Genomic DNA, 13292 nt, shown 5'->3' with positions numbered 1-13292 from the left:
TAGCCCCATGTAGACGGTGGCTACTTTATTGCATATTGCACAAACTTCTTAAATTTTATTGCATAAAAATACTCAAAAGCCAATCAATCTTTATATCTAGAAAATGATGGATATGGAAATATTCATCATTTCTTATGTTTCATTGTGTAAATAAAAAGGTTTTCAGTCTGTAAAAACAAAACCCTTCAGTCACACCTTTAGCTGCCACAGTTGATAATGATAACATAATTTGAACCTAGTCTTGAATATCAAATTATAAAGGAAAATCATTTCCTCAGTATGTCTCCTCTACTCTCAATACTCTGCTTCATTTTTGTTACTTCTGAATACCAAATGTGAGATAGTTTTTTTACACATCTAGTAATTCTTTGACACAGCTGAGTGTCCTATAATTTAACTCAATTTTGACACTATCAACCTGGAGTTAGCATCTGACCCACAAATTAAGGGCTCAGCTCCACAATACAACCTTCTCTTCACTTAGATATCAGTTGCAAGTCCATGTTAACCTATGCTTCTGACTGATTTGCTATAAATCGGAGATTTCACAACCCACTCCTCAGGTTTGATTAATTTGCTAGAGCAGCTCACAGTATTCAGGAAAATAGTTTACTCACTGGATGACTGTTTTTTTTTTTTAATAAATAATATAATTTAGGAACAGCCAGATGAAAGAGGTACATAGAACAAGGTATCAGGAAAGGGGCATGGAGCTCCCAAGCTCTCTCCTGATATGGCACCCTCTCTGCATCTCCATGTGTTCACCAAGCCAGAATAAAAACCTTCAGGTTTTTATTGCATCTTCATTACATGGCATGATCGATTAAGTAATTAGCCATTGTGATTAAATTCAATCTCTAGTCCCTCCCTCCTCCGTGGAGGTCAGGAGATGGGCTGAACATTGAACACCCTCCTCCATCTAAGTTAAATTTTCTTCTATGTTGACTTCTCTGTCCATACGCAGTTGCACGATTGGCCACCAGTAATTTTTGACTTACATGTACATACCCAGCTCAGCAATACTTCTGAAAAATAGGATGTTTCTCCAAACAGACCAAATTAAAGTCAAGTGAGTGCTCTCAAGTGAGTGCTCTCATCTTTAGTCATGTGCCACATCTTTAGTCAGTGTTGGCAGGGTAATAGGTTGCTCTTAATGGTATACTCATCACAAGCCCACACCTCAAGGTAGGAAGTTGGCAGCAATTCCATCCAATCACATAGACTGATAGCAGGGAAAAGACGGTTCCCCTGATTACGAACTGAAATAATGTTATCTAAATAAGATGGGAGTGAGAATGACAGGCAAGAACAACAAGAGCATAGCAAGCAGGGTCTACATGTTGGATCACTAGGTAGAAAGTTTTGGTAGACCACATAATAAATGATGAGCATTTATGCTAAGGAGTTGGAAAATTAGGTCTGGATTCGAGACAAGCTTAGGGTAAGGGCGGAGACTCGACAGCATTTGATGAAGGATTGGCTATCAGTTGTATGAGAGAGGGAAGAAAAAGAAAAATTGCTAGTGTTTGGTCTTAGTGAATAACCTAAATCGTAGTGCAAGTCACTGAGAAAAAAACCCTGTCTTGGATTCATAAGTGGAATTGATAAATAATATAATGATGTCCGTGAAATATTCCACTATATAGGCGAACCTCAAGAGAAATCTGGACTAGTGGAAGTTAAAATTGTTTAACTGAATGAGAAAATAAAGAAAAAAAATGTGTGGCGTAAAGAGGAAAAAGACTGAGAAACAGAACAAATGGGACGAGAGATATGTAAGAATGACTATTATTCTAACTTCTCAAATAATTAGGAACAAATTGGAACATGTGAGTATTTTTTAGGTAAATATAAAATAAAAATTAATAAATAATTTTGTCTTATCTAACTTGCTATTTAAAGATGATCTGTCATGTTATAAAAACATTCTTTACTCCCTTTTCTGAAAAAGAGGGCTTCCCGGGTTTAGTTTCAGCCACCATCTCCTGTAGGTATATTAACCCAAATTCTCACTGTCTGCCATGTGTCTACTCCCCCTTTTCACCCCTACTAAGAAAAATTCTCCTCTTTCTCTCCTCCTCGTTACCCATACCTACCCCCATACCTCATTTCCCATCCCACCCCCCACATTTTCCTCTACTTTCTACTCTGTAATCTGCTAGATATCTGTCTTATTAATTTGAACTTGACTTCATGAATAGAGTATATCAATTTATATTTATAACTTGTTTTCTGCTAGTCTGTCTGCAACACTCAAAGCCATTTGACTACCTAAATCTCAACATAACAACAGCAACAACAAAACTGATTCTCTTTGCACCTAAATCCATACTTTTTCACCTTTATAGCAAATGTGGCCATTCTTCCTATTTAAACCAAAAAAACCTTTAATTAATGGCTCAGTCCTTTGATTTCAACATCTAAAATGAGTATCACATGTTCTGTATATTATAAGACCATAGAATATTTTGAGATTTATCCTATTCTATTTCTACTATTATGATTAATAAAAAGTATGTATACAATTGGAAAAAATATGGAAAGGAATATGCACAATTCTCAATAGTTATTGTATTATATCAAAAGGATATTACCCTCATTTGTAACCTTCTTCTATCTACTCTACTAAATTATATTCCTCTAGACATTTAAACTTGTTCTAATACTATCCACTGACTTAAAACAAAAACAAAAAACAAACCATGAAGACGGGGTGGGGCAGACAGAACATACGTTTAAAAAGTCTGCTTGATTGCATATCTCCAAAATGCTATCCCCTCTCCAAACACTTTGTACTCTTTCAAAGATTCTTGAAAAATTGTCTATACTTGCTGTGTCCACTTCTTCACTTCTCATTCTCTTTGAAACCCAATTTAGTCTGGCTTCCAGCATTTCAGCAAAATCGCTTTGGAGAGTATCACCAATGACATGCATTTTTTTTCCCCCAAATCAGTGAATATTTTGCAGTCCTCAACTTGGGAGATCTCTCACAGATTATCACTCCTTTCTCTTGTCTTTTTTGACTCTCTCTCTCTGTCTCTCTCATGAGTTCTCCTCAGTTTACTTTTCTAGATTGCCCTTCTTTTGCCTCTAAAGGTCCTCAAGGGCCACTTCTCTTCTTTCATACTTTAACCTTAGGAAATCTCATCTAGGACTATGGTTTCAAATTCCATTTATAAAGTGATGACTCATATATTTCTATATCAAGCCTAATCTCTTCTCTGGGCTATCAACTTGATATATCCACTTGAATGTCTCACAGACATCTCGAATTAACATATCTAAAATTGAACTATCAAACCTGCCACTCTTCTAGTTTTCAGAATCTCTATAAATGATTCCCACATCCATTAAGTTATTTAAACTAGAATCCTAGGAGTCATTTCTAACACTATATCCCACTTTCAGTCTGTCAAATCTGCTCCTTAAATATATGTTCACTCTATCTTCTCCTATCTATCATCGCTATAGCTTCTTAGTTTAAATCACCATAATTCCCTTAGCAGTACTAGAAAATAGCCTCCTAAATGGTTTCCCTGCCACCATAGTTGCCCAATTCCAATCTACTGAATATATGTGTGTATATATATTCCCAAAAATGTCATAAATATATATTACCCCAAATATATATTTCTCAAAGAAGTGGGCCCCATCACAAATTACTTTAAATCAGAGTACCCGGCTTTTTCCTCCATTCCACTTATTACAAATTATAATTACAGTTTTGTAGTTTAATGGTTTTTCAGGTCTCTTCTGGGCATGTTTGTTCAATAAATAAATAAATGGATAAAATGTTATAGTCTAAAATACACTTTAAACCTTACCACAAAATGTTGGTGACATTGCCTAATTAAAAATTCATAAAATATGAAGAAAAATACATAGGAGAAAACTATTATAAAGATACATGTTCCAAATACTCAAGGAATTTCAATGATAAATTTTTTTCATGAATACGACAGAAATTTAAAGTACACAAAAAATGTATATCATTATAATGTAAAAACTAGGATAGAAGGTGGATATACCATCCTTCGAGAAATTTAAATTTACTGATTTTGTTACTAGAGATATATAGACATACATGATTAGAATTTAAGAAACATGAAATGGTCACTTTGAGGTAATGCCCAAATAATGTACTGGGCATGTAGGACAACTTTGGAAAGATTGGACATTTTTTCTAAACCTTTTACTGGAAACAAACTTTCTAGCTGATTTAGAGAGATTAGTATCAGCATGTAAATGATGAGAAGAGATATCAAGTGCTAAAGCACTAACAAAAGTGTTAGAAGAAAAAAAATTCTTAGCAGGAGATAGTGGAAACCGAGCGCAATTCAGTAAAGTGAATCTTAATTTATCAATTCAGTCAGAAGTTATTAAACTAAGACCCATCCTTTGGATCCTATTCCTTAAAATGAAATGGAAAAAAGTTTGTATTTATTTGCATGCATGCATTTTGCTTGGGAGAAAAGCATCTTAACTTGCATTAAATTCCCCACTGACATTTGTGACCTAAAAATAGGTCAGCAACAACCATAACAACAAAGCCTCATGTAGCCTGAGATTTAATTAAATTAGCTTTTAGGAAAGATACAAGTATTCTCAATTTACCCAGTAGGAAACACCATTTACTCCTATTTATTGATATTCTTTATTTTTTTCTGAACTTTCACAATCCCTCTTTCTTTCTTCTTTGTCTCTTTTAGAAAACTGTAATTTCTTCTAGTTTTTGTTGTTATACCCTAGCACAATGAAGATTCTGACTCTTTGATCTGGAATTAGGACAAGTTGGAAGGGGCTTGATTAGTGTTTATAAAATAATACAGAAAATATAAAGGAGATTTTTCGACCTATGCATCAAATTCCTAAGTACTATTATTATGGGTACCCTTATAGCACAACAGGGAGAAAGTTGAAATAAAATGAATTTCTATTTCTTTGTTACTTCAGTTCAGATAACCAATGCACAGATTTCATTACAGAAAGTATTTATATAGGATTAGAAATATATAGCTTCAAAGAGATTAGGAATGAATGATAAATGATAAATTATTAATAAATGATAATGAAAAACTATGACACTAGAGGGCATTTAAGTTAATAAAAATATATGATGCTCATCTGAAGTATTACTATCACTGTTCCAGGCATAAGTATTCAATAAGCTACACACATGTATACACATAAATGACTTATCGTGCAGTGTTTCAGATATCAGACTTCGGTGTCAAACAGATCTAGGTTGAATCTCATGGTTCTGCAACTTCATGACTCCAGAAAACATACTTAACTTTATCTCCATATTACTGTGAAGATTATTAGGTTTCACACATTATGTTATATATTACATTTATGACAATACATTAAATTATTTCATATTTATTTTTATGTAAATATAATACAAAAATTAATTTTCTGACTCTAAGTCCTATTTTTCTCATAACAAATATTAAAAAGCTCAGGAACTATGTCCTTCCTATAGCACTATAGCACTATGTTTACTGAATAATATCATGAGTGCCAGACACAAAGAAAGAACACTTATTAAGTGGAATGGGTTTATTCCTACTCTTTTACAGTTCTTTCAGGAATACTTTGGTTATTAATTCTGTTTTTAGAAACTACATGATATACTCCTCTTTGATCTAATTAGAAACCTAGTAACAATTGCTAACACTCTGGTTGCTAAAAATATACCCTAGCTATTTACTGTTTAAGTAGAGAAGAGCCAAATTAGTAGCACAGAACTATAGGAAGTAAATCAGGTATTGCTGTAAAGGGCACATTGAAAAGTCCTATTTCAGCACCATGTACGCTCCCTTAGTCTATTGAATATCACCTAGTGCTTACTAAAGCCTCTGAGGAAATTTAGAATAACTATATGAAAAATGCCTCAGGGGACAGTCAGATTGAATGATCAAAGTTCAGGTAAGGATGGAGGCATTGCTAGTTTCACTTGGAGATTTTAGGCCTTGAGCTTTCTTTTTCATAGTTTTGTCCATATTTCAATTCAGTTCTCTTCTCATTCCTTATTCCTGGGTTCCTCAAGGTATTTGATCATCTGTTCTTTATTCAGTCTACACATATTTACTGAGTATCTACAATATGTCAACAATATAATAACAAAGTACTACTACTTTTGATAATTATAATAATAACAACAATAATCACAATAAACCAACACTTAATGAACAGTGACTCTTTGCTAGGTACATGTATTAACTCAATCTTCCTACAAAGTAAGTAATGTCTCTTTATCATTTTCTGATGAGGAAAATAAGTCACAGAAAATAAGTGAAGATCACAGCCTTACAGAACAAACAGTCTAATGGGTGATTTATAATAAACAGATTCACAATAAATTTGAGTATGGAAATGACAGATAAATCAACATCTTCTCAAGGGAAAGGCAACAAAAGGATTCAGTAAAAGCAAACAGAGGCACAGGGTATGGAAATGAGAAAGAGGAAGACATGTTGGTGGCACTAGAAAATATGGCAGGAGGTAGAAAGTAGCAAGGGAGATACAATGTTGTAGAGGCAGCCAAAAGTTCAATTACACAGGGGCCAGGTATGCCTTAACAAGAGGTTTAGAGTTCATCTCTGCTATTAATGGGCTCATAGTTAATGTATAACAGAGGCTCTTACTTAGGAAAGTGATATTTTTAGATTATAAATATTTAATAATCTCTCTGGTAATTATATAGAGAATAGCTTTGTTGAAGACAATATTGGAAGAAGAAATAATAAGAGATTTTTAAAGTCATCTAGGTAAAAGATAATAGAGCCTTAGAATAGGACATGTTATCAGAGATGAGGAAGATAATTAGGTAAATAAATCCCTATGCTTCATTCTGCATGGTGAAGTAGCCTCTTTGTTCTTCACCTTAGACTTATTCCTTAACTTGAAAATTTTCTTCCTCTTATACTGCTAGACAAATGTGATCCTAAACCTAGGATGTTTACCAGGTAAATATCTGTACCTGAATAAGCAGACTTCTTTAGAACCACAATTTTCATTCAACTAAAGAAAAAAAATATATAAAAGTTTTCAAAAACAAAATTTGATTAACAGTAAATAAAAAATAAACATAAAAATCATAAATATCTCAAAGAGTATAAGGCAGAGCTTATGAATAAAAAACAATGAAAAATAAACCATTTAAGGATAAAGCTGAATACGAAAAATTAAAGAAATTATATTTTTCTGATACTAAAATTGGGCATAGTCCAAAATTTTGGAAATAAACTATCTCTAGATTTTTCAAGCAGTAGAGGTAAAGGGAAAATGAGTTAGTTGATTATGCCTTAGTGATAAATTAGAGACACAAATAAAAAGCTATGTGGCACTCATCTGAATGAACTATTTCTTCCTGAAAAAAAAAATACTGACAAGAGCAGCTCCTAGCAACAGAGTGGCATCACTGGCATAAATATTGTGTGAATTAGAAATGACTGCTCTTAACAAATAATAGATATGTCAGAAATTAGCCAACTACAATTGCAATAAAAATAAAATACAAACCATACGCAGAATTCTAAATTTCCTATTTGTTGCATCAAAGAAGTAAAAAGAAACAGGTGAATTAACTTTAATTATATATCTTATATTACTCAATATATCTAAATTCTTAACATTTTAACATGTAATTCATTTAAAATTATTACTTCAATAATTTACACTCCCTTTTTCCTACTAAGTTTATGTATGTATTTTATACTTACAGTACAGCTTACTCAGTTTGGATTAGCAACATTCAGTAGCCTCAGATCACTAGTGGATACTATATTAGGAATCATAGGTGTGTAACATAGGAAAATTATACTTTTTTAAGAGGAAGATCATTCTCCTTCAGATTAAGATATGAGAATACTATTATTTCAGCCACTTATTTAATGAGGGCTTAGTTATTTTATCTCCTCATGTAAAGTGTTAAGTCTTTAACATGTTGAAAGCTTTGCATCTAGGGAATATTCAGATAATTTAGAGAGGATCTTGTCCACATAATGATTATGGATTAGTCGGACAATATCTTCTATCCATCCATCCATCCATCTATCCATCCAGCAAACCATCTATCCATCCATTCATTCATCTTTCATTCAATTTGCACATATGGAACATATGCAGATCACTATGTTAGTCTCCAGAGCTAGACTAGCATATACAGAAATAATTACCATATGGCATAATGAATGCTAAGATAGAGATTTGTGCAAGTGACTGTCTATGAAGAGGAGAAAACTCACATGAAGTGATCCTCCATAGGAATAATGCACTAGCATGGGCAAAGTCATGGATCACAAAACAATATGGCATGTTTGAGACTATTCAAAAGTTTATGTGATTTGATAGTAGGGTTAAGAAAAAGAAAGTGGCAGAAAATGAAGGCAGGAATAAAGATGGAGACTAAACTATATAATGTCTTTAGGCTTTGCTCAGGACTCTGACTTTATCTTATAGACTTGGGGAACTACAAAAGTCCATCATCATATTGGTTTAGAAATTTAACTTTCTGAAGATTAAACTCTGTAGAAGATGTACTATAGTGAGATCAAAACTGGAGAAAGAATTTTTTTAGAATATTATATTTGGAAGTTTAAAAAAATACTAAAGACCTCTCCCATTTCAGGAGCTTTTATAATGGAAAAAAGAAAGTCAGGTCAAAAATTCAAGCTATTATGCATTAAAATGTTTTAATTTATTTACTCAATGAATATTTATTGTGTGCCTACAATATGAAAAGCACTTTTCCAGCACTAGGAATATAGTAATAATAAGACAGACAAAATCTTATATTTTATGAAGAGAAAATATTGATCAAGAAAATATGCAGTTTAAAAACTTTGAGTCCATGAAACAATTAACTGGGGTAAAGTATTGAGAAAGAGAATGAAATGATGGCACTATAGGTAGGATGATTAAAAAAGGGCTATCTGAGATGGTTGATGTTTGAACTGAGACTTGATTAAAGAGGAGTCAGTCAGGAGTTAAGTGACTCCGAGGAGAAAATGAACTTTAATGTTCAAAGAAGAGAATTGTGGCTCTGTGTCTGGATCAAAAAGGGCTTTGGGGAATGCGATATTAGTATACATGTGGTCAAAGAGGTGAGAAGAAGCTATATTAATGATAACATTGTAGGTAAGGAAAGTATTTTGTATTATATTTAATGCAATCAGAATCTATTGGGGAGTCCCTACTGAGGTAGTGACAGTATCATTCTTAGTTTTTTCAAAGTACCTTTTTGCTACTCTGTGAATAATGGATTAGAGATAGGCAACAATAGAAACACAGGCAACTGGCAGTGACATGTTGGCAGCCTTGGAGTGGGGAGAAGTAAATCGATTTAAGATACACTGTGAAGCTGGATGAATAAGTGTTTCAGATTACTGAAATTGGCATGGGGTATAAATGAAAGAAGAGTATTCAGAAAGACTCCTAAAGTTTTCCCCAAAGCACTACGTGAAAAGTGTTGTCACTCACTCATGCAGGAAACACTGGAGGAGAAACAGATGAAGGGAGTCCCCTGGGAATCAGGAGTTAGGGTGAGCCTCCAGGCTTCTAAAGGAAATCACTTTGAAAGAAATTACAAGGCCAGGAGGAGGTCGAGTAGCAAAAGGAAAATTGTCATTAAAAAGGTGTGTGTGTGTGTGTGTGTGTGTATGGGTGACATGAGACATATCATAGAAAAGACAATTCGGTTACAACTAGGAATGCCAACCCTGATATCTTGACAAGGTTTTCAACTTTGATAAACTGAGAGCTTCCTATTACAGAATATTAATAAGTTGTTAATTATCTAGATATTTAACATGAAAACAGAATGAAAAATGAACAAGGAAGAATATAAAACACTCACATTTATTCCCCCATCTTCTTCTGCTAGGGCTGTTCAAGGCAAAAATGGCTGACTGCTTATGAGTACTCATAATGAATTTCATTATGTTGTATCCTCCCACCCCCAGCTGGGTTGCAATAAGTTTTAAGGTCCGGGAAACTTTTTCTTGGTGTCCAGTTGCAGCTTGAGAACAAAAGCATAGAATGGAAATGTAAGAAGCATACTTCCGCTAGCTGGTATACAAAACCTACATCAATGGCTTCCAGGCCCTGTTTCATAGATAATGAATCAGAATCACCTAAATTACACATTAAAAATCCTTATTTTATTTTTCTTCCTCAAACCTGCTACAGAAAAAATCCAATATTAGGCTCAGGATTCTGCATTTTTATTAATTTTCCTAGGTGAACCTGATGAACAGGTGGGTTAAACAACTGATGGTGGTCAATTGAGATTATTGACATATATTTTAAAGTGCTAAGGAATATAATCTTAGCCTATTTGGAATGTCAAAAGAGACTAGACTCTAAACAGAAACAAAGCTTATATATATACATATATATATAAATAATTTCATGGTGGTGAAAGATGGATAGAATTATAGGGAGATTAGTAGATATTTCTGTTTATAAAATCATTATAGTGACAAAAGCTTGGACCTTGCTATTAACCCTCTGGTAGCCAATAAAATTTCTCAGATGTCTTAAGCCAAAAATCTTAATTTACTATGTGGTTTCAAATTACTCTGGACTTCCTGGACCATTGTTGAAGAAAGAATTTACTGATGGTAATAATTCTCATTTGTGAAACATCTACTTGAAGGACCTGTATTTTTAAAAATGCTACCTCCACTCATGTTCATACTAATCCAGAATCAGAACTGTATCCTCAGAGACATTCAGAGAAGTAATGTTCCCTGAAAAAGAGATTTTTAACCAGGGAACATACAGTGCTTACTATCTGCAGTTAAAATACCCATATTCTTCAAAATTTAGTTTAAACATTACTTTACTCAGCTTTCTCTGACTACTCTGACCCAGACCCTTTCCATGAAAGAAAAAGTTTTCATTTTCTCCGCTATAGATAAACCAGTAACATTTTATATAAGTCTGTATTTATTCTTCAGTCAAATAGTTATCTATCTGTCCTCCCTGCTGTATACAGAGCAACTTCTTCTGAAGGCAGACATACCGTAGGTGTTTCATAAAAGTATTTTGATTGAAGTAAATCTAATAGAAAGCAGCATAAGCTGTTATAAATGCCAGAGGTTACTTTTTCATCAACACAGCTTAGTTGTGAAAATGTGATTATAAAGAGACAAATTGTAAACAGCAATAACAAAGTTAGCTGAATCTCTCAGTGTTTGAGATGTCAAGGATGAATCACAGATGGCACCAGTCTCCATCAATATGAATCACTGCAACTGAACAAGAACTTAGGTGAATGGAAAGCACTTCTCAGACAAATCAATCTTTTTAGACATATCGGCTCAACTAGATGCCAATTCTGTAAGTGAAAAGCAACAAATTCTCAAATACACGTGCTTATGGCAAAAAACAAAACAAAACAACAAAACATTTAGAATTGACTCTTACCATTATGAGAACACAAATAGAGATAAAGGAAGCCAACGAAAGGAGCAGATAATGAAGGATACTTTAAAAAAACATGTAGTTTTAAACAACAGCGCTTCATTGTCTATGACATTGTCTCTGTATGTTAAGTGAAAAAATTATCTAAGCCCATTTGGAAAGCTATTTGAGGGGCCCAATCTCCTGTCACTCTAAACAGAGTTAGAGGGTGATGAAATATACATGTGTGCCATCATCAATAACTCCTCATCATGATTACTAATAGGTGTGAGATAATTTTCAATGCCATGCTTCACAAAGCAGGTAAGAGATGCATTGGTCTCAGGGCTTCCTTCCTAAATTGAATTTCTGTCAAGAAGGCAACAGCAACAAATCAGACAAAGCTTCTATGACATTCCAGGATTTCAAGCGCACCTAGAGAGAATTATTGTCTCATACTGTCATCAATATACATTCATGCAAGACTTACTATTGTCTTTATTAACTACAGATATTATAATTTTATCACTGCACAGTCATTCAGATTACATTATTAATATCTATGACAACTCTTTGTAGGCTGACCATGACTTCTCCAGTTAGCCAGCTGAATTTGATAATAGCTCTCACAAACTAATACAAAACGTTTACAAATAAACCACCTGATATGATTGCACACACACACATATTCACACATATAAAGCGACCTCAAATGTAAGAAATGATAATATTTCAAAATGTCTTTTTTAAAGTTCACTTGTTTGTTGTAAAATTGGGCTGCATTTTCTTAGAAAAACAATTTTCTATGCTAGTTTCAAAAGCCTCTCTAGCTCACAATATAGCTAAAAAGATGAACATCATTATCATATACATTAGCCATAGGAAAATGCATTTTAAAGTAGTGTAGCGGCACGCCTCCCCCACCCAACACCATACATTCACCAGATCACACATCTAAATCTTTGGTGGGGCCCTCTCCTTATTCACCACCCTCAACCCCATGTTAAAGCAGTGAGAGCTTCAATCGAAAGTAAAGTATATATTAAAAAGTATGATTTGTGAATAAGTTAAATAATAATACCTATAGAAATGACTTTAACATGCAAGGACAACACCTAATTCTATGATCACTGTCCAACATACTATTTTGATTCCTAAAATAAAAGCTTACAAGGATAACAATTTATAAAACTGTAATGCCTTAGTATTTGTTTCTTTGAGTCAATCCATCCTCCCTCCTCCCCACTGAAAATAATGTCTACCTAGTGGAAATAACTTTATGTATGTTGAAGATAAGATTTCTGAGGCATTTATGTGGAATATGGCAATTGTGCATATCTCTGGGATTCTTGCTCTGCAATTATAAGATCAAGGACATAATGCATATCCGAATAATATATTATGCTTTCCATCCAAGCTTTGATTATTACAAGTCTTAGAAAATTCAAAACAGAGGTCAGATAAAAGATTTCTTACCCTAGGGTAAAAAAAATTCTGTCTTGGAATCCAAAAGAGACACATTCCAAAATTAGATTTTAAAAAAATGCAGAGTCTTTGCACTCTAATAGCATTACCATCTCCAGTTTTATGTCCCTAATCAAATTTTATGACAAAATCATAAGACTGATTATTTTTGCACTACTAAAAAATTCTAACATATACATAAGCAAAAATTACTCCACTCAGACATATATTTTTTAGGTTCTACTGTCAAACCACTGTAAAACCCTCTCACTAACCACTTGTCTTGCAAATAAATTGCATAAAAGTAAAAAATCTTGTCTTGCAAATAAATTGAATAAAAGTAAAAAATCAAATTTATGAAACCACTGTGATTTGGATAAAGTAAGAAAGTGACTATATCTCAAGCTTCCTGAAGT

The 13292-nt window shown here is 33.4% G+C and overlaps 1 protein-coding gene across 2 annotated transcripts in view; it reads right to left on the bottom strand.

Moving 5' to 3' along the window:
• Positions 1–13292, bottom strand: part of GALNT13 (polypeptide N-acetylgalactosaminyltransferase 13) — a 451827-nt gene that overhangs the window by 224626 nt on the left and 213909 nt on the right. The gene's annotated exons all lie outside the window — the stretch shown is intronic.

The sequence above is a fragment of the Pteropus medius genome, unplaced genomic scaffold, assembly GCF_902729225.1.
Source record: "Pteropus medius unplaced genomic scaffold, Ma_sr-lr_union100, whole genome shotgun sequence".
In the NCBI taxonomy this organism is placed as follows: domain Eukaryota; kingdom Metazoa; phylum Chordata; class Mammalia; order Chiroptera; family Pteropodidae; genus Pteropus; species Pteropus medius.
This window is presented reverse-complemented; position numbering and strand designations above follow the sequence as displayed.